Genomic DNA, 6,466 nt, shown 5'->3' on the forward strand with positions numbered 1-6,466 from the left:
TCACCCTAACACTAACACTAACACTAACACTAACTCTAACCCTAACACTAACACTAACACTAACTCTAACCCTAACTCTAACTCTAACACTAACACTAACTCTAACTCTCACCCTAACTCTAACTCTAACACTAACACTAACACTAACACTAACACTAACTCTAACCCTAACACTAACTCTAACCCTAACTCTAACTCTAACCCTAACTCTAACCCTAACTCTAACTCTAACACTAACACTAACACTAACTCTAACCCTAACACTAACTCTAACACTAACACTAACCCTAACACTAACTCTAACCCTAACTCTAACCCTAACTCTAACTCTAACACTAACACTAACTCTCACCCTAACTCTAACTCTAACACTAACACTAACACTAACACTAACTCTAACTCTCACCCTAACACTAACACTAACACTAACTCTAACCCTAACACTAACTCTAACACTAACACCATCACTAACTCTAACCCTAACTCTAACACTAACACTTACTCTAACCCTAACTCTAACCCTAACTCTAACTCTAACTCTAACCCTAACTCTAACCCTAACTCTAACTCTAACACTAACACTAACACTAACTCTAACCCTAACACTAACTCTAACACTAACACTAACCCTAACACTAACTCTAACCCTAACTCTAACCCTAACTCTAACTCTAACACTAACACTAACTCTCACCCTAACTCTAACTCTAACACTAACACTAACACTAACTCTAACTCTCACCCTAACACTAACACTAACACTAACTCTAACCCTAACACTAACTCTAACACTAACACCATCACTAACTCTAACCCTAACTCTAACTAACACTAACACTAACTCTAACCCTAACACTAACTCTAACACTATCACTAACTCTAACCCTAACTCTAACTAACACTAACACTAACACTAACTCTAACCCTAACTCTAACTCTAACACTAAAACTAACTCTAACCCTAACACTAACTCTAACACTAACACTAACACTAACACTAACACTAACACTAACACTAACACTAACACTAACACTAACCCTAACCCTAACTCTAACCCTAACCGTAACTCTAACTCTAACCCTAACTCTAACCCTAACTCTAACTCTGACACTAACACTAACACTAACACTAACACTAACTCTAACTCTCACCCTAACACTAACACTAACACTATATCTAACCCTAACACTAACACAAACACTAACTCTAACCCTAACTCTAACTCTAACACTAACACTAACACTAACACTAACACTAACTCTAACCCTAACACTAACTCTAACACTAACACTAACACTAACTCTAACCCTAACCCTAACTCTAACTAACGCTAACACTAACACTAACACTAACTCTAACCCTAACTCTAACTCTAACACTAACACTAACCCTAACCCTAACTCTAACCCTAACCGTAACTCTAACTCTAACCCTAACTCTAACCCTAACTCTAACTCTGACACTAACACTAACACTAACTCTAACCCTAACACTAACTCTAACACTAACACTAACCCTAACACTAACTCTAACCCTAACTCTAACCCTAACTCTAACTCTAACTCTAACTCTAACACTTACACTAACACTAACTCTAACTCTCACCCTAACTCTAACTCTAACACTAACACCAACACTAACTCTAACTCTCACCCTAACACTAACACTAACACTAACCCTAACACTAACACTAACTCTAACTCTAACCCTAACTCTAACTCTAACACTAACACTAACTCTAACTCTCACCCTAACTCTAACACTAACACTAACACTAACTCTAACCCTAACACTAACTCTAACACTAACCCGAACCCTAACCCTAACTCTAACCCTAACTCTAACACTAACACTTACTCTAACTCTAACTCTAACCCTAACTCTAACTCTAACACTAACACTAACTCTAACACTAACACTAACCCTAACACTAACTCTAACCCTGACTCTAACCCTAACTCTAACTCTAACATTAACACTAACACTAACTCTAACTCTCACCCTAACACTAACTCTAACCCTAACCCTAACTCTAACTAACGCTAACACTAACACTAACACTAACTCTAACCCTAACTCTAACTCTAACACTAACACTAACCCTAACCCTAACTCTAACCCTAACCGTAACTCTAACTCTAACCCTAACTCTAACCCTAACTCTAACTCTGACACTAACACTAACACTAACTCTAACCCTAACACTAACTCTAACACTAACACTAACCCTAACACTAACTCTAACCCTAACTCTAACCCTAACTCTAACTCTAACTCTAACTCTAACACTTACACTAACACTAACTCTAACTCTCACCCTAACTCTAACTCTAACACTAACACCAACACTAACTCTAACTCTCACCCTAACACTAACACTAACACTAACCCTAACACTAACACTAACTCTAACTCTAACCCTAACTCTAACTCTAACACTAACACTAACTCTAACTCTCACCCTAACTCTAACACTAACACTAACACTAACTCTAACCCTAACACTAACTCTAACACTAACCCGAACCCTAACCCTAACTCTAACCCTAACTCTAACACTAACACTTACTCTAACTCTAACTCTAACCCTAACTCTAACTCTAACACTAACACTAACTCTAACACTAACACTAACCCTAACACTAACTCTAACCCTGACTCTAACCCTAACTCTAACTCTAACATTAACACTAACACTAACTCTAACTCTCACCCTAACACTAACTCTAACACTAACACTAACCCTAACACTAACTCTAACCCTAACTCTAAATCTAACCCTAACACTAACTCTAACACTAACACTAACCCTAACACTAACTCTAACCCTAACTCTAACCCTAACTCTAGCTCTAACACTTACACTAACACTAACTCTAACTCTCACCCTAACTCTAACTCTAACACTAACACTAACTCTAACTCTCACCCTAACACTAACACTAACACTAACTCTAACTCTAACACTAACCCTAACCCTAACTCTAACACTAACACTTACTCTAACCCTAACTCTAACCCTAACTCTAACTCTAACCCTAACTCTAACCCTAACTCTAACTCTAACACTAACACTAACTCTAACCCTAACACTAACTCTAACACTAACACTAACCCTAACACTAACTCTAACCCTAACACTAACCCTAACTCTAACTCTAACACTAACACTAACTCTCACCCTAACTCTAACTCTAACACTAACCATAACTCTAACTCTAACCCTAACACTAACACTAACTCTAACCCTAACACTAACACTAACACTAACACTAACTCTCACCCTAACTCTAACTCTAACACTAACACTAACTCTCACCCTAACACTAACCCTAACTCTAACCCTAACTCTAACTCTAACTCTAACACTAACACTAACCCTAACCCTAACTCTAACCCTAACCGTAACTCTAACTCTAACCCTAACTCTAACCCTAACTCTAACTCTGACACTAACACTAACACTAACTCTAACCCTAACACTAACTCTAACACTAACACTAACCCTAACACTAACTCTAACCCTAACTCTAACCCTAACTCTAACTCTAACTCTAACTCTAACACTTACACTAACACTAACTCTAACTCTCACCCTAACTCTAACTCTAACACTAACACCAACACTAACTCTAACTCTCACCCTAACACTAACACTAACACTAACCCTAACACTAACACTAACTCTAACTCTAACCCTAACTCTAACTCTAACACTAACACTAACTCTAACTCTCACCCTAACTCTAACACTAACACTAACACTAACTCTAACCCTAACACTAACTCTAACACTAACCCGAACCCTAACCCTAACTCTAACCCTAACTCTAACACTAACACTTACTCTAACTCTAACTCTAACCCTAACTCTAACTCTAACACTAACACTAACTCTAACACTAACACTAACCCTAACACTAACTCTAACCCTGACTCTAACCCTAACTCTAACTCTAACATTAACACTAACACTAACTCTAACTCTCACCCTAACACTAACTCTAACACTAACACTAACCCTAACACTAACTCTAACCCTAACTCTAAATCTAACCCTAACACTAACTCTAACACTAACACTAACCCTAACACTAACTCTAACCCTAACTCTAACCCTAACTCTAGCTCTAACACTTACACTAACACTAACTCTAACTCTCACCCTAACTCTAACTCTAACACTAACACTAACTCTAACTCTCACCCTAACACTAACACTAACACTAACTCTAACTCTAACACTAACCCTAACCCTAACTCTAACACTAACACTTACTCTAACCCTAACTCTAACCCTAACTCTAACTCTAACCCTAACTCTAACCCTAACTCTAACTCTAACACTAACACTAACTCTAACCCTAACACTAACTCTAACACTAACACTAACCCTAACACTAACTCTAACCCTAACACTAACCCTAACTCTAACTCTAACACTAACACTAACTCTCACCCTAACTCTAACTCTAACACTAACCATAACTCTAACTCTAACCCTAACACTAACACTAACTCTAACCCTAACACTAACACTAACACTAACACTAACTCTCACCCTAACTCTAACTCTAACACTAACACTAACTCTCACCCTAACACTAACCCTAACTCTAACCCTAACTCTAACTCTAACCCTAACACTAACTCTAACCCTAACACTAACTCTAACACTAACACTAACCCTAACCCTAACACTAACTCTAACACTAACACTAACCCTAACCCTAACTCTAACCCTAACCCTAACTCTAACTCTAACCCTAACTCTAACCCTAATTCTAACTCTAACACTAACACTAACACTAACTCTAACCCTAACACTAACTCTAACACTAACACTAACCCTAACACTAACTCTAACCCTAACTCTAACCCTAACTCTAACTCTAACACTAACACTAACTCTAACTCTCACCCTAACTCTAACTCTAACACTAACACTAACACTAACTCTCACCCTAACACTAACACTAACACTAACACTAACTCTAACCCTAACACTAACACTAACACTAACTCTAACCCTAACTCTAACTCTAACACTAACACTAACTCTAACTCTCACCCTAACTCTAACTCTAACACTAACACTAACACTAACACTAACACTAACTCTAACCCTAACACTAACTCTAACCCTAACTCTAACTCTAACCCTAACTCTAACCCTAACTCTAACTCTAACACTAACACTAACACTAACTCTAACCCTAACACTAACTCTAACACTAACACTAACCCTAACACTAACTCTAACCCTAACTCTAACCCTAACTCTAACTCTAACACTAACACTAACTCTCACCCTAACTCTAACTCTAACACTAACACTAACACTAACACTAACTCTAACTCTCACCCTAACACTAACACTAACACTAACTCTAACCCTAACACTAACTCTAACACTAACACCATCACTAACTCTAACCCTAACTCTAACACTAACACTTACTCTAACCCTAACTCTAACCCTAACTCTAACTCTAACTCTAACCCTAACTCTAACCCTAACTCTAACTCTAACACTAACACTAACACTAACTCTAACCCTAACACTAACTCTAACACTAACACTAACCCTAACACTAACTCTAACCCTAACTCTAACCCTAACTCTAACTCTAACACTAACACTAACTCTCACCCTAACTCTAACTCTAACACTAACACTAACACTAACTCTAACTCTCACCCTAACACTAACACTAACACTAACTCTAACCCTAACACTAACTCTAACACTAACACCATCACTAACTCTAACCCTAACTCTAACTAACACTAACACTAACTCTAACCCTAACACTAACTCTAACACTATCACTAACTCTAACCCTAACTCTAACTAACACTAACACTAACACTAACTCTAACCCTAACTCTAACTCTAACACTAAAACTAACTCTAACCCTAACACTAACTCTAACACTAACACTAACACTAACACTAACACTAACACTAACACTAACACTAACCCTAACCCTAACTCTAACCCTAACCGTAACTCTAACTCTAACCCTAACTCTAACCCTAACTCTAACTCTGACACTAACACTAACACTAACACTAACACTAACTCTAACTCTCACCCTAACACTAACACTAACACTATATCTAACCCTAACACTAACACAAACACTAACTCTAACCCTAACTCTAACTCTAACACTAACACTAACACTAACACTAACACTAACTCTAACCCTAACACTAACTCTAACACTAACACTAACACTAACTCTAACCCTAACCCTAACTCTAACTAACGCTAACACTAACACTAACACTAACTCTAACCCTAACTCTAACTCTAACACTAACACTAACCCTAACCCTAACTCTAACCCTAACCGTAACTCTAACTCTAACCCTAACTCTAACCCTAACTCTAACTCTGACACTAACACTAACACTAACTCTAACCCTAACACTAACTCTAACACTAACACTAACCC

Source organism: Eucyclogobius newberryi, unplaced genomic scaffold (assembly GCF_026437365.1).
Source record: "Eucyclogobius newberryi isolate DKJ021-1_F unplaced genomic scaffold, fEucNew1.0.hap1 SCAF_133, whole genome shotgun sequence".
NCBI classification, from domain to species: Eukaryota; Metazoa; Chordata; class Actinopteri; order Gobiiformes; family Gobiidae; genus Eucyclogobius; species Eucyclogobius newberryi.